At 45.6% G+C, this 22,271-nt stretch overlaps 1 protein-coding gene across 1 annotated transcript in view; it reads right to left on the minus strand.

Moving 5' to 3' along the window:
- Positions 1-16,345, minus strand: part of LRRC28 (leucine rich repeat containing 28) — a 379,410-nt gene extending 363,065 nt beyond the window's left edge. The window contains exon 1 of the mRNA XM_069625051.1: positions 16,151-16,345. The gene's annotated coding sequence lies outside the window, so the exon portion shown is untranslated. The remainder of the gene's footprint in view (positions 1-16,150) is intronic.
- Between the last annotated feature and the right edge of the window lie 5,926 nt (positions 16,346-22,271).

Consider the following 22,271-nt stretch of genomic DNA (forward strand, 5'->3'; position numbering starts at 1 on the left):
GAAGAAGTTGGCAAAGTCGGAGGGAGAGAGGGGAGAGTTGGTGGAAGGGTCAGTAATAGGAGGGGAAAGAAGAAGAGAGAGGGTCTGGAAAATGTGGTAGGGGTGAGAAGCTTGTGAGTGGAGGAGGTTAGAATAGTAGGAGCGCTTGGCAGATATGAGGCAAGAGTCAGAGAGAGTGACATGATTGATTAGTCAGAGAAGGGGATTTGAGCCAGCGTTGTTCAAAGCGACGGAGGAGACGACGCATGGACAGAATGTGAGAGGAGAGCCAGGGTTGGGAAGGTTTGTGAGAAGGGTAGAAGGAAGCAAGAGGATAGAGTTGGTCAAGAATGGTGGATATACAGGAGGACAGTGAGGACAGGGCGTCATCAGCCGAGAGAGATGAGAAGTCAGGGAGAGGGGGAAGGGAAGAAGAAAAGGAGTCGAAGAAGAGAGAAGGGTTGAGTTGCAGAGATCGCGACGAGAGAAGGAGGGGGATCGAGAGGGGGAGGACAAGGAGGAGCAGGGAGGAGTAAGGGAGAAGGAGAGTAAGGCATGGTCGGAGAGAAGGTTGGGAAGAGAAGATACAGATGAAGAGGAGTAAGATGAAAGAAAGATGAGATTGAGAGTGGAGCCAGAGGAGTGGGTGGGGGGAGTAGGAAGGGGAGAGAGGAGGTAGGAATCAAGTAAGGAGAGAAGATGGGAAAATTGAGAGGAGATTGAGAGAGGGAGGTTGAAATCGCCAAGAACAGAGAGAGGAGTAGGGGAGGGAGAGGAGGTGGTCCAGGTCCGCATAGAAGGAAGAGAGGGGGCCAGGAGGTCTTTAAATAATTAAGAAGGAGATTGCATGAGGGTAAGTGAAGAAGTGAAGGATTTGAAGAGAAATTCGAAGGCAGAGAAGGTAGGGGTTGAAGAAAGATATTTAGGGTGAAAAATGAGACCAACGCCGCCTCCACGACCAGAGAGGCGTGAGACATGAGAGAAGGAGGAAGAGGGGTGGAGAGAGAAGCAGGAACAGTGGAATTGAAGGGGGATCCAAGTTTCAATGAAGCAGAGGAAGTGTAGGTCGAGTAGGAAGAACAGGTCAAGAGCCGGAGCAGCCTTATTGCAGATGAATCGGGCATTCCAGAGAGCAATATTAATGATACTGGAGGGTTTGACAGTGGAGAGGTGGATATGGTTAGGGCGAGGAGGGATAGTGCGAGGGGGAAGAGGTGGGCAGGAGGGGGAGTGAGAAATGGGGGTGGACATGAGGGTGAGCAGGAGGAAGAGGAAGAGGGAAGAGGAGGGAGACCGAGGAGGGGAAAGACAGATAGAGCGCATGACAAAAAGGGGATTAAAGTACGTGCTGGTGGCCTCAACAGTAGAGTGTCCACAGACAGAGTAGGGATCAGGAGCTGGAGCAGGTTCAGTAGAGGGAAGGGAGAGGGTGATAGGGCAGGGGAGGCTGAGGCGCCTAGAGAGGAAGGGTGGGGAGCCACAGCAGCAGAGTGTCCGCAGGTAGTCTAAGAGTGTGAGTAGTGCAGAGGTGAAGAGAGTAAGGCAATGAGTTGAGGCCCTGAAGAGGAGGATTTGGTAGCCTCGGCAGCAGAGCGACACAGATGGTGGGGAAGTGGGGCAGGAATGAGGGTGTGAGGATGAGGCCCTAAAGAGTAGTACTGGGGCCAAGTGTCAAAGTGGGAGGAGTAAAAGTTGCAGCAGCAGAGCGTCCAAGGGCAGTTGGTGAGAGCAGCTGGATCCTTAGGGGGATGAGCAGCAGAGCGTCGAGCAGCAGAGCGTCCAAGGGCAGTTGGTGAGAGCCGCTGGATCCTTAGGGGGATGAGCAGCAGAGCGTCCAGGTCAGTTAGGTGAGAGCAGCAGGATCCTTAGGAGGATGAGCAGCAGAGCGTCCAAGGGAAGTTGGTGAGAGCAGCTGGATCCTTAGGGGGATGAGCAGCAGAGCGTCCAGGTCAGTTAGGTGAGAGCAGCAGGATCCTTAAGAGGATGAGCAGCAGAGCGTCCAAGGGCAGTTGGTGAGAGCAGCTGGATCCTTAGGAGGATGAGCAGCAGAGCGTCCAGGTCAGTTAGGTGAGAGCAGCAGGGTCCGTAGGAGAGGAGGCGGCCCAGAGGAGGGGGAGTGAGAGCCCCAGGCAGTTGAGTGAGTGCCTGAGTGCAGTGAAGATTGCGGCAGCAGAGCGTCCAAGGGTGGAGTGGTGAGGGTAGTAGTAAACTTGTGAGAAAAGCAGCAGAGCATCCAAGAGAAGTAAGGTGAGAACAGCAGGAACGTTGGGAGAGGGATGATGCCCTGGTGAGGAGGAGTGGGGACCTCAGACAGTAGGATGATCGCACAAGGGTCCGACAGAGGGAGAGCCCGGGAGCTGGGCGGGAAGTGCTATAGTCCATTGCAGTAGGGCACAGGCAGTCTCAGCGGGTTGCTGCAGGCAGTGCACAATAGTTGAAGACAGCTGGCAGTGGTGGCACAGGCAGCGCCGGCAGGAGAAGGTCAGGAGAGATGAAGCAGGGAGACAGAGGGAGAGCTCGGGAGCTGGGTAGGCAGGGGCGGTATCAGTGGGCAAAGGAACAGGCAGTGCTACAGTCCGTTGTAGCAGGGCACAGGCAAACTCTGTAGTTGAAATATCAGAAAGTCCTACAGTCCGCTGTAGCAGGGCATAGGCGGTCTCAGCGGGCGAAGGAACAGACAGAGCTACAGTCTATTGGAAGTTCCGTACTATGGCGAGTGATATGATTCACCCACAGTCGGCTGCGAAGGTAGGGCGCTCGCCAGCCTGCGTAGGAGTGAGGGCAGCCTCATGGGAGTAAGGGAACAGGCAGTGCAGAGGTCGTGGCAGTGCTTATAAATCCTACCTCGGTGCGACCGCAAAAGTGGGTCGCTCGGCAGTCTGCGACAGAGCTAGGCTGAGCAGCGGGTTAGAGCAGCAAGGTTGAGGCAGGAGGCTCTGCTCTCAGGGCAGTCGCAGTGGACAGATGTTGTGATGGTTGCGACAGCAGTATGGTCCGTTCCGTAGTGTGAGGAGTGATATGATCCGCCCACAGTGCGGCTGCTATGGTAGGGCGCTCACCACCCTGCATAGGAGTGGGGCAGCCACGAGGGAGTGGGGGAACAAGCAGTGCAGGGGTTGTGGCATTGATGTTGAATCCTACCTCGGTGCGACCGCAGCAGCGGGTCGCTCGGCAGTCTGCAACAGAGCTAGGCTGAGCGGTGGGTCGGAGCAGCAAGGTTTAGGAGGGAGGCTCTGCTCTCAGGGCAGTCGCAGTAGAAAGACGCTGCAATGTGTTATGACTTCAGGCAGGTAGGCTCAAATAATCCGGAGCAGACACATCAGAGGCGGTGCCGTAGGGGAGGCTCCGCCAAGGGCACACGGCACCGCCCTCAGTCCGGCGGCTGTGGATGCAGCGTTACTCAAGCCTGCGTTAATGTGACAGGCGCCCACAGTATGGCCACGGGAGACTCCGCGCTTCACCAGTCGTAAAAGCCCGGGGCAAGGAGATCGCAGTGCAGAGTCAGGTTGGCGATCGGGCCAGAGCTAATATTGCCAACTGTGCGACAGGGAGGTAGATGCAGGATAGATAAGCCGGCACTGAGACAAGCAGAAGGCGTTGGGAGTAGTGGACTCCAGAGCTCCTGCTCGCAGAGGAGAGCGGGAAGAGGCTCACTGCTGAGAGAGGGGAGGAGGCCGCGGCGGAGAGATAAGGTTGCAGGAGTATCCGATTTAGGCTGAAATCTGGACTGTAGGTGCTCCCAGGCTTAAGAGTAAGGATTGTGGAAGATGGATTAAGAAAATTGTAGTACATACTGCAATCCCATGGTTTGAATCAGCCTGACGTGAGGAGACGACGGATCAGGCAGCCGACCTTCTGCACCCCCTGGTGGTAAAAAAAACACCTCCAGTAAAAATGTAATCTCCTCAGGCGCGGCTAGCGCTGTAGCACAAATTCCCATTTTGTGTACTACGCAAGCAATCGACCCTTTGACTATTGTGCATTCCCCTACACCTCATATTGCTCCCAGAGATCCTACGGAAAGCAGTGTGCAGTGGGTCCACTGCTATTAATAACATAGCCCCACAAATAAAGATAAATCTCATCTCGCAGGTTACACAGGGAGCTGATACAGCAATCCAGAAACAAAGTTGTGTTGTGATTTCTGTATACACACTTTATGCTTACTCCTGAACACCAGCTCTCTAGTGAAACATGCTACGGAGAGTACATCATATATAGAGACTATGAATCACGATATCTGTGCAATCACTGAGACATGGGTCCCTAGCACAGCTGGTCCCTCCCTGAAGCTGGCTATTCCTGAAGGCTACTCCATGTTAAGGCAGGATAGACTTGAGGTTAGAGGAGGGGGGTGATCTTTAAATCCTCCCTTACAGTTTGTGTAAAAGGCTGGAACCACATTAAATGGTATAGAATACTTACAGGTTAAAATCGGCTTCAATGCCGAATCCACACTCAACTTACTCTTGATTTATAGACCCATCTCCCACACTGAAGACTTCACATCAGCATTGTGTAACCATCTATTCTCTGTACTCAAATCCCACTTTCTTTTGATGGGTGATATCAACTTTTGGTTATGTCATAAAGATGACCAGCGTGGAGTTGAGTTGGAGACGGCTGTGGCCAATCTAGATCTGGACCAAAGGAATCTGTTTCCAACACATTCTTGGGCACACGCTGGACTGGGTTTACGCCACTAAAGTGGTAACCAAGGACCTTCAGTTATCCTCGCGTCCTTGGTCTGACCATGCATTTGTCCACTTCTTCATTCAGGCTCACTTCCCTATAAAACAAGGAGAGGACAGGTACCACCAGCAGAAATCCTATGCTACTTATTCGGGCTAGAATTGAACCACTGCTTAATATCCACATTCATTTTTCACCAGCGGACACCGTAGTGGGGATGTCTAAAGCCCTGATTTCCAATCTAGAGGACATTACTAATACCTTGCCCGGCCGTAAAAGCAATCCCACTCCAGGCCTCCTGGCGGCCTACAAAAGGTGCCGCTGGAGCATATAAATCATCTATTCAGTATGCGAAAAAGAACTTTTTTAATGATAGGATTGTGAACGCGAAATCTGAGACCAAAGAACTCTTTAAAATCCTTAAAGAGCAGGAGTCTACCACACCTGCTGATACCAGGCTTGTTTTGAAAGGCACTGACTGGTGCTAGAGTATTCTGGATGCTATAGTCAAGAAATTAAAGGGCATCAAGGCAGATATTTCATCCAAGTAAGATGCCGCCATCTTAGACCTGTCTAAGACTGGTCTGGTGTGTTTCAAAATATGCTCTTCTATCCCTCAATTTAATTTCTCCCCTATTTCATTTGAGGAAATGGCAGAAGTAGTGACCCACCTTAAAACCACTCGTTGTAAAGGAGACCCATGTTCGGACCTCATCATAAAAACCTGTCCCCCGACTTTGCTCTCAGCCATCTGTAAATTTGTGAACGCCTCACTCATGGAGAGCCTTTTGCCAGCAGATCTCAAACAATCATGAGGGACCCCTTTAATTAAAACGAAACAGGCCTACCGGTGGAAGAGCCACTAAATTATAGGCCCATTACAAATACGGCATTCCTCCTGAAGACACTGGATTGGGTTGCTTATAGGCGAATTGCCCAACATCTTAATAAATCGCCCCATCTTGAATTGTCGTAAGTCTGGATTTAGAATAGGCCACTGCACTGAGACTGCGTTATTAGAATTAAAATCGAGGCTTCTTGAGTGAATGGATAAAGGACTCTCATCTATGCTTATGCTCTTGGATCTTACAGGTGCGTTCGACATGCTAGACCATCCCTTATTGGTCTCCAGGTTAGAGGAGGTGGCAAACCTCTCCCCAGCTGCCACTCGCTGGGTCACATCTTTTCTTAACAATAGAGAGTAAAGTTTGTTCCGAGATAGCAGATGCTATCGCAGTACTGATTGGATAGGGTGTCCCGCAGGGGACTTGCATCTCCCCCTGCTTGTACAATATTTTTATGGCTCCTTTCTTTGCACTGCTAGAACAGGAAGCTTTACTAACTTTGCTGAAGACACGAAGTAGGTCGTCCCTCTGTCAGGCCATCATGATCAGAAAGAAGCAGAATTGAATAAAACCTATGCCACTATTGAAAATTGGATGATCTGGAACGGCCTGGATCTTAACAGGTCCAAGACAGAACTATTAATTGTTGGCTCGCAGCCCATGTTATCCAAACTGGGCTATGCCTATGATGAATTCCAGTTGAGCAATGTTAAGATCATTCCCTTCAAGAAAGTTACATCTTTAGGGGTTACATTCGATCAGTGTATGACCATGAAGGCCCATGTAGCGAGTTTGGTCTTGTCCACTCACTGCATATTTTATTAAACTCCTGGAACATCTGCGTCCCCTTATAACACAGGCTAATGCGGAGACCCTAGCAAGAGCCATTGTTTGCTCCAAATTGGATTATTGTTGCAGTCTCTTGACTGGTCCTAGCAAAGAAAAAGTTAACAGATTACAAGTGATACAGAATAGAGCTGTAAGGGTGGTCATGGGCTTGTCCAGACGTGACCATGTCACAGAGGCCAAAAGAGCTTTGCATTGGTTGCCAGTAGATGCGCGAATACATTTTCGCCTCCTAGTGATCACATTCAAGTTCACTATGGGCATTATGCCAAGGTATTTGCAGGAATGGATTGTGGAAAAGGCCTCTAGCAGAGCTCTCAATGTAATAATCAGAAACGACTAGTGATTCCAAGATGCACAACTAGAAAGACTGAAAATGGGGCTCTCTCAGTTGCAGCCCTCAAAGCCTGTAATGAACTCCCATATGATCTCAGATTTCAGAACAAGCTCGAACCATTAAAAAATAAAAGCTTAAAACCTGGCTGTTTGTATGAATTTCATCTGGTTTCTCCACATGAGCTTCTCGTTCTAACTCCCCTCATCAGTATTGTGCTTTATTGACTGCCTGCTTCTTTGTTAATCAGCGCCCTCATGTCTAGGGATCCAAGGCTGCGCTATACAAATAATTTAAAGTAAAAGTAAAGTAAAATGTCACCAACAAGAAGACTTCCTCAACCAGAAAACACTCCCCTCAGCATTCTGGGTCTGGGCCCTCATCACCACAGAAAAAGCAAACAACCACACTACAACCATCATGAAAGCATACACAAGAGCACTGCATCAACCCTCTGCAATCCACAGACAAGGTACAAGCCCAAGTTTTCCAGTTTGCAACATAACAAAAAGGACTGAATCCAGGACGATGACTCCAGAATACCTGACCAACACTCTTCCAGCCCATCATCTACAAAAATGGATATCCTCCACTCCCCTCCACTCCCCTCCTTCGTTGCGAAAGGTCATTAACGCATCCCTCATGCAATGGCACCTTCCCAGACACCCTGAAGTCAAGCCCTTCATCCATGCCCCAGGTTTCATAAAGGTTGCCCGGGTCATCTCCAAGATGGACAGTGACAACACCCTATAAGCATGAGTTGTAGATGGCATCCTTGCCCCTCTGAATGAGTGTAGCATGTCTCACCACAGGACTGAGAAAATTCAACCACGCCACCCCCATGTTCAAGAGGTGGCACTGGCTACCCCTTCAAGCATGCTTCATGTTCAAGACACCCCGAATCACCTGCAAAGCACCCACAACCAAAACCCCACGCTACGAAGCAGAGACACTTACAATATTCGATGGCCAACACTACCATAAGCCACAACATCGCCAACAAGAAACAAAGAACTGCAAGAGAGTAAAGTTATACAGAGCTCTTTTCCTGCTTGCAACCGGTCTCTAGAACAAGTATCCAACAAAGACCAGAATACCTCCCCTCCATCCTATATTTCTGCAATGCTCCTACACTTCAAATAAAATCTCCCCTATCACTCCACACAACAACCACTGTGTGCTCCCAACATGATCCCCTTTATCTACCCAGGCTACCTCTGCCATTTCCATACCTTACCTGTAATCCCCCAGGTGCATCCCATATTGACAGTGTTCCATTTCCCAGTTAAGAATTGTGCTTTTTAAAATCTCACATATTCATATAAGCCACGGGGGGCACTTCAGTACTGAAAGGGCTTATGCAGCATGTTTAAGGCATCCGAGGCAAAATGTTTATGAGAGATAGACAGCCATGATTTTGGATTTCAACCTTTAATTCATAAACAAAAGGTAGCACACCTGTATTGCATGCTTACATTTAATATTCCCAATATTTAAAGAATTTCTTTTTTTTTTTAAAAGGCTGGAATGGATAAAGAGTTAGCAAAAACAATGCAAACAAAAAAGCATCAATCATGATTGCCCGCCCTCTTTGGGGTCATGAATCTTTCAATGATTGGGGTAATGAATCTTTCAATGAATGGGGTAAATATTGGAGAAATGCTATTTTACAAAACATGGTTAATCACAGGGGTACTAATAAAACCACTGGTGAAATACAGCACAAATATGGATTTTAGCTGTTGAACTTCTCAACCCTCTAAACTGGTACAACTGATACCAAGCTTCAGGTTAACCCAGAAGACTAAATAAGAAAAACAATTCCTGTAGAAAGGAAATATGTCATTGTGCTACAAACTTGGGAAGCACAGCACAATCTAGATTATAAGAAAGGGCACCTGGGCGCACTCAGAGTCATATAAAGCTAAATTCTCATAAATATGATATTCAACACTTTAACAACTTACATGAAATGAGTGTTTACAGCTAAAACATGTACTCAAACATTATCACCAGCTACTAAGCAATTATCAAACTATTTTATAAAACGACATTGTTTTCGAAAAACATCTTTTCATACAAATTATCTTTGGTGCTCTCAGTATATGAGATCACAGATGTTCTTTACCTAGAGGTAAGGGCTCTGGAAAAAGCGGTATCCCTGCCAGTTGAGGTCTATACTTGATTTGGATCAATCTTACTTCCACTGCTGAATCAGGCTTTTGGCAGAGGTACAGAGTCAGGACCCTTCCAACGTCCCAACTGGTTCTTTAAGAAAGGGAAGGGCACGAGTAACATATCGCCCTACGGTCCCCTGCTTTTGGTTAATGGAGACGATAAAACCTTCTCCAAGATAATTTAAAAATCTTTGTAAGTGAGTCTGGTTCTGTGACGCACACTGACCAGTCTGGGTTTATACCTTGTTGCTCTACCGTCAAACACACAGACTGACATAGTTGCATAGTCTAACCTCAACGGATTGTTTACGTTTGTGGATTCGGAGAAAGCGTACGATAGGTTTTTCCTGCTGAATGAGTGAGCCTGATCCAACACTTTCTGTCTAGAACCCTCTGCAAACAGGCCTGTGCAGCAAAACAATGTGTTTCCCATTATTCACGGCACCAAGCAAGAGTGCCCCATGTACCTGCAGCTTTCCATACTGCATATTGAAGTATTTGTGCAGCTCCTTGTGGAGGACAACAGGGTGGTCCTTTTTAGTATTCCCAGGTTTGGAGAGGTTGGCCTTGCTCTGTGTGCAGATGATATTGATGTGTACTTGTCCAAGACCGCAAACATTAGGTTGGCTGCATACTTCGAAGCATTATTGGGAAACATCACAACTAAGAAAAAAATAAATATCTTTCTTAATTGACCAGATTATAAATTAACTGTGAAGACTATCATTTATTTGGGCATAAGATTCTCAGACAATCCATTTCTGCTCATAGCCCCACATTTTAGCAAGTCTTTAAGAACAAACAGTTACAGTGACTGATCTCTGAAGCACTCTTCCCATATCACTTTTGGTAAGATGCAATTTGGTCAAAATAATAGCTCTTCTTCGGGTTTTGATATATATTTTCCACGCTATACCCATCCATATGCCGAGGTTAATGTTAAAAGAAATGTATACTTTGGTGTTTTAATTTATATGGAACTATATACTCTGAGTTTCCCGTGCTTTCGTTCCCTCATAGGGTCAGGTAACTCTTCAAAATTTGGTGCAGATTGCTAAACAGTGTGGAATTGTATAAGGAACAAAGCTTTGCCAAGCCACAAACAAATGTCGACTTTTGCTGAAATCCAGGGAAAGGTGTGGGTTTGTGGAAGGAACATACGGCAAGCCACAAACCCACACCCACATTTTCACTTTTGATGAAATCCGGGGAAAGGGGTGGGGTGTCCAGATGTCAGTTAGCCAATAATGTCCAGAGGGGCCTAGCGTGTGACTATGCAAAATTTGGTGCAGATTGGTGAAACCCACAAACTTTCTCTTTTCTATATAGACATGGGAAAAGGCCTCGGGGCGGGGGGGTAAGACGTCTTAAACTTATTAGAAGTTGTGAAATGGGGGCAGTGAGGTTCTCCCGCCCTACTTGTCAAGCCTATAACTGGCTGGTTATGTACGTGGGCTATGCAGACTGTTTCACAATTGGATCGAGGGTCTTTTATTACACTTCAAAATCTGAAAAGAAGGGTAAATTACATGTAGTTTTTTCACATAACTGACAGTAAGTAAAGCAAGCACTGAGAATTCCCTTAAACCATGTATACATCGTGATGGGTCCAACAAGGGTGTTTCCGATATATCTTGTTTGAGGATGCTGCACACAGATGGGCTAAGACCAGTCTTGTTAGGATGCTAGGAGGGGGCCGTTTTTTTGTTCCAGTTTTCTTTCTTGAAAACAATTAAGGAACGGGAATCAACTAACTCTATATCTAAAGACTAGGGGGTTTGTTATTTGTTCTAAAGTCTAATGGTTGAGAGGTCTTACATCATTTATCTGATGGAGCACTTGTAAAAGGAGTTATTACAATCTGCTACGTATGACTGTGCCATGTATTCCAAATATGACGTTTCACACGTAATGCAGTGCGGAGTGTCTATTCTGGAATACATTGATAGCAAGAGGGGACAGGAGGACCGGGCCAGAGGAGGTGAAGGAAGCAGTGAGGGGGACAAGAGGAATGGGAAGTAGAGACGATTACAGGGGTGTCCCCTGGAGACGCAGGAGAGGTGGGTGGAGGACATGGCTGGAAAATAAATCAAATTGTGCAACCCCTTTATACAACAGTCCCATGCAATGGGGGGGGCAACATGGTTTACTTTTGCAACATATGGCTGCTATACAAGATTTTTGATTCAGCAAAGAGGCTTGGAAATACCAATTCCGACAACATAAGGAGAGAGCCTTTCCTCCCTGTACACAGCTGTAGCAGCTCAATACCTGCCAAGTCATAAACGAGTTTTCAAAAATTGATTAGCAGAGTGTGCAAATTAAAATGTTACAGATCCGCAATTCAAATAATGATTAGCGATTCCGTAATAATTGGACGTTATTACTAACAAAGACATCAAATGAACAATACAGCATGCTTGTATTATTCGAAAATAAGGCTTTAAGTGCGTGAGTTGTACCAGTCAGATGCAAGAAATAATAATGAATATGATAAAATTGCCCCGAAAACAATTTTCAATGCAGGTTCTGTGCAGTAGCTGTGTTGAAAAGGCATACTACATGCCTGCACCATGTCTGTGTGGAGTAACGAGAAGTTTAGAAAATCACCATGCTCCCGCTAACTCTGAGCAGGAGACTAAGTAGGGATATGGTTTTACAGCAGGCTGGCTAATTTGCAAGTTCAGATGTTCCAGTTGGCCTGCCGCAGAAAGTAATTGATCAGTAATCATGAGCAAAGGGAAATTTTAAGAGCTGCAATGGCTCAGTAAATGCCACACTTTGTGTATAGATCTATTTAGCTATGTATACATTGAGTAAGAGAAAAACCAAAAGAATTGACGAGAGTGGCTGCAATTTATGCTGTCGGGGCGATTAGGACGGAAACGGTAGTTTGTGATCATCGGCCACTTTTCAGGGTAGATGGTTCTAATCGAGGGCGATTCATTAGACAAAATGTCAGGGAGTTTCAAATAGGCCAGTGGGCAGAGCAACAGAGACTTATGTAAAGCACTGGTGTCAAGCTAGGTTTTCCGTCAAAAGGATTAAGCTGAGGGATACATGGACATTATACCGTAAACTAAAATTTAATGAAAAACAAAGGCAGTATTTTGTAGCAAACATACTATAAATAGGCTCGCTTAATTTAACAACTTATATTTTTGGAATGGAACTGCTGCTGCTTTGTAGGAGTACAGTGAAGTGCAAGACCATCCCCCGACTCAGGCACACACTACTATCAAACCAACTGTGACCCTAGTCATGAAGTTGAAACAGACAGCCCCAGTCATGAAGCTGAAATAGACACAGCCCAACAGGTCTACCTCCTCCACCTTTTGTGGTAGGGCAGGCTACACTCTTCGGGAAGCGGTAGGAGCAGCAACATACACAATTTAAGTAACATGAACCAAAATAAAGAACGTCAAATCGCGTGCCCATATAATTACATAAGTTTATAAAGCAAAACGGCGAATTAGAAACCACTAAGAAAATCCACCTTGTAAAATAACACACCATGCAGACTTTAGTGGAGGGGCACCCTTAGTATTTGAGCTGAGGTATTCAGGCTCAACATTGGCACTACGTAACTGTTCAAATGATATGTCTTAAAGAACAAGGTAGAGAACGGGGGCTTAAAGGTCACAATGGGTCCCAAAAAGTGGACCTCGGGCCAAGACTCTTCAAAGCACCTTATGTTCTTGTCTCTGGCATAGGTAGTAGTTGGTCTTATGCATTTTCCACTTTTTTTTGTTGCACTTTTGATGCACATTTCAAAATAATATTTAAAAGCAATATGAATGCAAATAAACAGAAATTAAGTTGGGTGGAGAGGGGACTCATTGTACATCACAGATTATTTTCTAGAGAGCAAGGGCAAGGTGGACAAAGGAAATCTGCAGACAGTGCAAAACGGTGGTGAGCAGGTACTGGGTGATTGAGCAGCGGAAAAAGATCAGGGAATCGAGACAAGAACACAAACCGATTAAAAAATTTATCCAGGGATTGGGGGGGAAAGGCCCCATTGTGTAGAGTGAGCCAGCTGGCGTAGCTCATGAGGGTTGATGTTTAAGTGGAATACATTTTTAGGACAGAGGTAGGCAAGGCAAATTGTGAGCAAGGCTGTGTCAGAGGTCAATTGAAACGGCAGCCTTTTCAGGGCTATAGCTTTAATCAGTGGCTCTCCCGAAAGAAATGTGACATGTGTCCATATTCAAAGAAGGTCGAGTGGAGCCAGGTATCAGGGGGATGACGTAGGTCCTTGCAGTTATCAAAATGGACTCCAAGGTTTCTGGCCAAAGGTGAAGAGAGTGGGCATTAAGAAGAAAGCAAATTGGGAAAGGGTGTACCACTGAATAGTGGGGAGTCAGTCACTTTCTCTTTGCGATAAGGGGCTAGGTAGGAGGAAAGCAACGAAGATTTAGAAATGTTTTGTGAAAAGGTGGTAGGACAATCTGAGAGTCCAACTAAAGAGCTGAGCAGAATCAAAAGAGGAGGCGGCGGCCCAGTGTACAAACTTATGAAACAGCCACAAGTGGATTGGGCAGAGAGTGCAAAGAGCACCAAAAGACAGGAGTAGTGATTTCAGAAGCACGAGAAAAGTGATATGCAAATACTCAGTTTGCCATTGTGCTATTCCACAGGTTATTAATGTATTTCTTTGAATCTGCTGTATGCTGGCACTTCTACATGTACAATAGGTTTTTACAGTTATGCGTTACTGCCTTTGCTATCGAGGTCACCTTGATATGCTTGGTTATGGATAATAGGCTGGTGTTTCACTCTTTATTTCCACCACCTTATTGTAACACCTCGAGTGTCCTTAAGACGTTCGTATTCACAGCGAAACAATGGCGCCCAGGCACAAGGAAGTTTAGAAATACACAAATACAGCCCTGCAGAGAAGGGGTGTCCTGGCCACTTTAACTCCCTAAAAATAAGCAAATACTCCCACGCGTAGAACCTTGTACCCCTACTTTCTCTCCCACACATCTCCATGGTTATGTTTGGACCAGTAGTGCATGTAGAACTATAGGAAGAAACTACCATCATTACAGCCTGATCGAAAGAAGTAATTATGAATCTTGTAATGTGCATGAATAACTAGGTGCAAAGAAATAATTGATATAATATTTCTGTTTTCCAGTTAAAACATTTTTACTCGCTTATAAAATACTCACATTGGGAATTGGACGTACATTTTTACTCACCAAAAAATCATTTTACTCCCAACTTAAAAAAATGAGGAGTAAAAGACTCCCACTTCCAGATCTCATCTGGAGCAATGCACAAATATAAATCGAATAAGCCTACTGTGTGCACAACATGAGAGAAGCATGCTTCCCATGCCAGAGCTACCGAAGGATCAACTCCCAAGCACCTCAGACCTGCTCTGCTTCCCCCATAGGTCTACATCTAATCAGGACTTCCTGTCCTCTTCACCACCTAATGCGAATACAACTCTCCTCTGTCCACTCCATTCCTGCCCAGTTTTGAGTCTAATCTCGTACATCGATATACCAGTTAGCCTTACACTCATTTGTCTACCCATACACCTGCTTTTGTGTCCTTTAGCTGCTTGTGGTCCCTATTTTGCTAGCCCAATGGATTAGTTCCCCTTAGCTCACGTATGTGCTTGGTTCAGTTCTCCTATCTGACAGCACAAATGCACCTATTTTTTTCAGCCTCTAAGGCTGTTGTTGCGATTCCCCTATAGGTACTTGTATGGGATTCACTTCTGCTTCCTTCACTCATGGCTACCCGGGGTTCTCTCACAAATCTTCGGCCTGCACTCCCTAACCCAGCCCTGCCTGCAAACACTGCCAGGGTCGATTTCTGGGTACCTTTTCAGTTAAAATCGGCCTTGAGGTTCAGGGCATCAGACTGAGCAGTTTCCCCCATATTGGCAGTCATGTAACACAGCACTGTTATTCTTTAATTTGGGACATTAAAGGTGCACTTGCTGTCTTTGTTGGTGCCTTCAGGCCATCACTTCCCTCTGGCTTTGCAGTATCCAGCAATGTTCCCATCCCCCACTTTTGCCTTCTACTACATTAGCACCTTGCTGACAAATATAATTTAAAAGCTTTTCAGTGGAAGTTTAGTGTTTCAGCTTCCCGCCTCTACCATTATAATCGGCAGCTATTCACGCCATTGTTGATTTCCATTGTCTCCATTATAAAGATAAGCACTGCACGGCATGCTCAGACTTTTTTAGCAGCTGTGGGTAAGAGGCCCCCCAAACATATTGAAAGGGGCCCCCACACCTTGTCAGCCAGCCCGACACACATACGCTTGTTTTACCTCCTCTAGGAATCCCCTGCCACTGCACTATTTGAACAAGTGCCTGTTCTCTTGCCACTGCACAGTAAACCCCAAATGAGGTTCTCCTTCTGCCAGATCCCCTGGGTTTGGTCTTCTACCACGTTTCTTCAACCAACCTACATGCTCCGGGAACCCACTCTACACGTGCCTTTTTCTACAAGGCCAAACTAATTCCCTGTACCCTATATTACATTGAGTTGTGCTCTCATCCCACGCCTAGGACTACACTGGGTGACTGGGCAACTGTCCAGTCGTTGCATCCCCATTCTAACTAGGCTGGCTCTGCTGCTCCCTATCCCTAGGCATCCTGTGGCTAGCACACCATTGCCTTCCAATAGACACCCTTGAATTGGATCTCTGCCCCACTACCGGTTGCTCACTCTCTTGCAAAAATTCCCAGAGCACAGGTAACTGGTTCTCCTGCTCCTGGGAACTAGAAGCAGGAGAACCAGTTGCATGTGTTACTCTTCTCCCTTATGCACACCCATGGGCCTAATTTTAGGGGGGACAGGGGTGTTTGCCCCCCCAACTTTCGTGGCACACCATTTTGTCCCCATTCATTTGGCTGGGGCCCCTTTCCTCCAGATGTCATGCCCCCTCCAACATGTTCAGCAAAGTTACTCCAATGTGTACACATGCGCCTGCCCCCCTATAGTGTATGATCTCTAGCCCAGCTCTCCTAAAAACATTTACACACTAGATCTTCTACCTCTGGGACTGCTGAATGCTCCTCCACACTCTGAGTCCTATTATCTGCTCCCTCCATACCCCACTGCTGCTCCAGGGTTGCCCCCTCAGGTCTCCTCCCCCCATGTCCTCTCCCACCCTTTGCTAAACAGCAGCCTCTCCTGGCCACCACGGAGGTGCCCCCCCCCTGCAGTGCACGCTCCAGTGATAACTGCAAGTGTTGTGCCCAGAATGTCACACCCCCCGCCCCGCGCTTTGGAGCGTCTCACCGTTTACAGCCCTTGCACGGGGCGCCGGTGAGACACCAGGCCTTGCACGAACAGCTGAGCTGTGCCAGGTCTAACGTGAAAAACAAGCCCAATCCTCCATGAAAACAAAGCCCAGAGCAGGCACAAGTCTCGCCAAAGAAAAGCCCGAAACAGGCCGCATCCCACAAAACGACGCCAACGTGTTTAGCAGAAAGAGGGGAGCCGAAAATAAAGACCTCTCATAAACAGTTAGGAACGTTAGTATCGGGCCCTAATCATCACTGCTCTACGCCCCTCTTCCTCGTACCAGTAGTTGTTATGTTATGTTATGTTATGTTATGTTATGTTATGTTGTGTTATTGGGCATATTTCTAAAGCGCCTTTTACTATTGGTATGATTTCAACGCTCTTGGGGACAGCAGTCCAGGTCAGTGGAATGAGCAATGTAGTTAAACGCTCTTGGATGCACTAGGCATGTTTGCAGCCACTTGTGCGGAATTAACCCTCTTGCAGCATACCTACCAACCCTCCTGATAAAGGAGAGAGCTTCCCACTTTAAAAAAAAAATGAAAATAATTTCTGTGTTTTACTTTCTCGTTCCTAAAAATATTCCAGCCCCAGTGCAATCCACTTTCTGTGACCTATGTACCCGTCCTTCCTGTTTACAGATCCGCCAAAGCGCCTGAGGACCAATTCCGTTGGTGACGGTGCGCTATACACATACATGCATACATGCCAACATTCTCGGGCAGCTGGGAGGGAGATCTTGCCACAGAAGTCGGGAAAGAGGAATTTTGCCACAGGACTGTATTTGGAAATTAAATATTTTAGGTGGGATAACGTAAAAAATGGCAAGGTTTTTTACTGGAAAATCGTGAGTGTCCCGCCTAAATCGGGAGGGTTGACATGTATTTACATGCCAACATTCTGACATAATTGTTCAGGGGAAAACCTCTTGAGGGTGCTTCTGTTACAACATAAATCCCTGACCATAATTACTACAGCTGCCAGTGGGCTTAGTGATAAGCAATGTTGGCAAACTGGCAACACCAAAAGAAATGGGATCGCTGAAAGTGGAATGGCCCTCCAAACGGAGAGAATTGCAGCCATTTTAAGGGCCTGGCATGTGTTTGCTCCTAAGATCGATGACAGAGTGTGTTAAAGGGGAAGTTCACTCAGGAATTGTATTATCCTAATGGATAGGGTACGTATTATTTAGCACATGTCGATTGATCCTAAAAAGAAATCCCATGCATCTTACCTTAGATTTTGTCACATTTACACATGCAAAACTCACATGTTGGAAACCGTCATCTTGTGCTAATCTTATCCGTTGATCCATCGCCCTAAATTCAAGTGGTCCTGCAGCAGTTAATCATAAGACCCGCCCCTCAAGCTGACATCATTGGAAGCTTACGCCACTTGTCACAAGGCGAGTGCACATTTCATGTCAACGTCTCCCATCAGCCAACCAACTGACACCAATCCTGCTTAGCTTCACAGGCAGCAGGATGGAGCTCATCCAGGATGTAAAGCCAAATACAATCAGCGTTTCATCTCGGCACCCTTAATGCTACTAATCATTTGCCTGCCGCCCGTGAAGCTAAACATGATCGGCCTTGATTGGTTTGCAGATGGGAGGGTGCCAGGGAAATACCAAGTTTAGTGATTGCTGCACACGGATTATGTTTATAAATTTTAATTTAATTTGATCACGGATGGCTCTAGAGACCCAGTAGCTGACTGGTTAGAGCCTGGGCTTACCAGGGGCAGAGTGCAGGTTTCAGTACAAGCATTGACTCATCAGTGGGAAAGTTTACTCAAAAATGTTATGATTAAAAGTTGGCCATCCATTTCCAGCAGTCACTAAGCTCAATATTTCGTTATCTATGTACCTGTATAAACCTGTTAACTTTAAATGCAATAAAAGCCCACAGTCAGTCTCACAAACAATCCATTTATTTCGCATTCATTGATCTACATGCTGCCTTTGACTCTGTCTCACGTGCCCTGCTTATGAGGAAACTAACAAGAGACAACTGCCCCCCAGATCTTCACGATATTATCCACGCATTTCATGCAGACACTTCGATTCGTGTAAGGCTTACTTTAGATGGCTTGTTGTCTGCCCCGATTAAAACAGACCCGGGCCTACAGCAAGGATGTTTATTAGCTGCAGCAATTTTTAATTATTTCATCCATGATCTAACTCCAATTTTTTTAAAGATTGCCTCTGATTCTCCAGTCCTTAAAGGTCAAAAAGTTACTAATTTAAACTATGCGGATGACATAGTCCTCATTTCAAAAACGCTGCAGGGCTTACAGAACCTCATCGATGCATTTAACGTGTACCTAATTGAGAACCAATTGATAATCAACATTAAAAAAAAACAGATTGTGGTTTATAAGGCAAATCGGCTACATAAATTTAAACCCAAATGGTCATTTAATTATACTCCACGGGAAGTTGTGCAATCATATACTTACCTGGGTTGTGAATTTAGTGGCTTGCTCAAACCGCACCATCAAATTGACCGCATGGAGGCAAAATTGACTTCAGCAATTTCGCAATCTAAAATCATCTTACATAAATTTGGAAAATTTACAATTCAACCGATAATAACTTACTGGTCCATGAAAGCAATCCCTTCTATCCTGTATGGGGCTGAAACCCTATTAAATTTCAATCACGTGCATCTGGAGAGGTTTGAGGGAAAGTTTTGGAGGGCTGTGCTCAACCTCCCCCATTGTGTTCCAAGTGCTTGGTTGCGATATGAAGTAGGCCTTGTCTCCATACACGCGGTTTATACTTGGCGATGTTGTATGTTATTTCGTAAATGTCTTATGGCAAACCAAAAAATGAATATGTTATCTGTAATAGGTGCCTACATGCTAACAACCGACAAGAACTTTGTAAAATCGTGGATTAATCTTTGTTTGGAAGCCTTAGCATCTGCTAACATTTCAATCTACAAGTTAATAGCTAATCCTGTGGGTTCCAAAACAGTATTTTATAATCTAGATTGGTAAAATACCATCGATAAATGCCAAAAGTATCGCCAACCATGTAAATTTCGCTTCTGGCCCAAACCAATGAAATGCCCTGAATCTTATCTTTTAAAATTCCCCTCTGCTAAATTAAGAGCAGACTTCTTGAGAACACGATTCGATTTATGGCCCACTTACCAGGTTCAGGCAAGGCGAAATCTGCGATCACGAGCCCTACAAGCATGTCGATTCTGTATGCAAGTTAATACAATTGAATCCTTGGAACATTTAGTCTGTTACTGTCCCAAACTGTCGACCAAGAAATGAGATGGACCTTCTTATTGTGCTCTAATACTTACCTTTTGCAGATTGCACTAACCAACTTTTTATTATCCTTAAGCTTACATAAAAGTTAAACGAGATGTAATCTAAGTCTCATGCAGCTTGAAAACTAAAAGTTAAGGAAAAGAGGTAATCCCTCCTTTCCTTTTCTTAATCTTATTTTCTATAATGTTAGTGAATTATTTATCTCTGAAGTGTATCTATTTTATCTTAATTCCATTATGTATTAGTTAAGTGTGTATATATGTGTGATGAAGGGCAACAACACTGGTGCTGCTTGAGTCTGTACATTTTATCATGAAATTCTTCTAAAACTGATGTTATTTTATGATTATAACAAAAATCAATCAAACTATTATGTTCGTGTATTGAAAAGTTGTTTCAACAGCTAAATCAATCAAAAAAAAATATATACATGATCGAATACAACAAAACAAGAAGAAATTATCAAATTTTGTACCTTTTTTTTTTTAATGTTGGCGCATTTTTATTAAAATACAGGTGTTGGGTGAATTAAGGGTATTAGTTAAGGTAGGGGTGTGAGGAGGGAGTGCGGGGTTCCCCCACATTATTTGAAGAGAAATAAATCTGTAATTTCTCCTTTCCATTTTTTTGATTAGATCATTTCATGGTAATCCCGGGATTTCCGTTGCGGAATCCCATCTGCAAACCACATAAATGCACTATCCATTGAGACAATACATTCCGAAGTGAACTTCCCCTTTAATAAGGGCAGACAGCACATCAACATCAACAATCGTTTAAGTGAGCAGGCAGGGTGAGAGGCAATGCAGTTCCTTCCATGTAACAGTTGCCTTAAAAAAGGTGATGTTGGCAGGGCACAGTCTCATAACTCACAACCATTTGTGTCATCATGATATGTGAAAACACACCATTCTTATGGGGGTGGTGTCAGTGACACCCCATTGAAGTGCATGGGTGTGTAGGGAGTATGGCGGTTGAGTCAGCTCAGTTTATATCTATGCAGTCTCCTGTATCTCGAGGCAGTTCACATAAAGGAGATGGACAACATGAGGGTAGACTGCCTGAGCATGATGTTTCTTGGAACTATGGCTAGAAGTGTTCCAGCTTATTTGTTTAGAGATTCCATATTATGACGAAGGCCGTCCGTTGGTGAGACCTTGCTAGGCAGCAATTCCCCAGTAAAATACCCCTTGTTCTAAGGCTCCTTTGTCAGCAGGGTCAGAAATATCTTCCTCTACTTATGACGTATCTGTCTTCCCTTCCTCCTCACCTGAAGATATCACGCGTGAGACCGCTTCTTTGTCCTTTTCTGCATTGGTAGTTCCTTTTTTTTACGAAGGAATGGCCTGTCGCGGAAGGAAGCCACTGTGCTCACTATAATAAGTGGATCATGACTCCTCTCCCGAGACTGGCTGTGATTGGGGAAAAAGCCACTTGGCATAAAAAAACCCAGCAGGTTTAAGTAGATCGTAGCGAGGAGCGGGATCAGAATGAGGCGGACCCTTGAGGATACGATGGCTCGAGTGGGATTTCCAAAGCGTGGAGGAAAATACCGGGCTGGGAAGCCAGTACCAAAATCCCAGGAGGGTGCCGGACACAGAGGCAGGTAAGCAACGAGAAACAAGATCAAGGAGAAGGCTGACGAAGGCCACGAAGGGCAAGCAGGAGAGAGGAAACAGAAGGTAAGTGCAAGAGAGGCAGGCTACGGAAAGCCGGAGCGATGCACGGATACCTGAGCTGGCAGCAAGCAGAAAGACGTGCAGAAGCACGCGCGGAAGAAAACAAAGGCAGGGAGAGAGAGTAAGGAAGCGAAAGAGCAGCGGAGAACTGCCAAGCACAGAAGGCAGAAAAGCGAGCGGAGCACCGCTAAAGGAACACAAGGAGGAGCGTAACAACACAGGAGAAATCCAGGAACGTTGCAACGCATCCGTCGCCGGAACTGCCTGGATGATATAGTTCCGGCGGCGGCTGCGCAGCACAAAACAACTAGACCGCACGAAGAAAGGTGTGTGAAGCGTGAATGGCGGACCCGTTCCCTTCTATCCCATACTCGCCACCGCTTCAAGGGCATGACACCTTTTTACAGCCATGATGTTATGTTAAGTTATGATGATTTATGCCGCCCACCCCTGCCATTTTCATAGTCTCACGTGGCTCTGTAAGGAAGTGGGTGGGGATGGTTAGTGAAGCAAGAGGGATAGTATAGAGGTTGTGCTCTTCTGTTGATTTTTGCAGAACCAGGAGAAACTTGCATCTGTGCATGTGAGCTTTCTTGGTGTGCTGTCTTGTGTGTTCTGCGCTTATTGTGTCTAGAAGGGGGGCGTACATTGTCCAAGTTGTTTGTTGTTTGCAAGTATTTGATTTTGTGGCATGATTAGCAAGGGGTGTACGATTTGTGTGTTATTGGTTTCGCTAGCCCTTTGGGCGTGTGTGGTACTTGAGATGTGGAAGGGTGTTGAAAGGAGGAGCAGGTGGTTGGTTTCTGATGGGCTCTGGGTGTATGGTAGTTTTATTGTTGGCTCTTCATTCTGTATTGTCCCTTGTTTGGTTTGGTCCCGGAGTATGGTTTGTGGAGGTGAGTGTCTATGTTTGTCTTTGTGAATTGAATAGCCAGATTTTCTGGCATTTCCTGAAGGTTAGGTATGGTATGGTAGGTAAGGTAATGTTTATTTATTAAGCGCCTATACACAGACAAGTGTTTCAAAGCACTCAAGAAGGGTGGGAAACATGGGGAAAAACAACAGTCTCTCAGAGCCCATGAAATTCTGAGACGATAATAGTCTGCACAGGCAGAGTGAGTGCATATAATACATTTAACAGTTGGGGC

This window comes from Ambystoma mexicanum, chromosome 11, assembly GCF_040938575.1.
Source record: "Ambystoma mexicanum isolate Mex_15411 chromosome 11, UKY_AmexF1_1, whole genome shotgun sequence".
NCBI lineage: Eukaryota > Metazoa > Chordata > Amphibia > Caudata > Ambystomatidae > Ambystoma > Ambystoma mexicanum.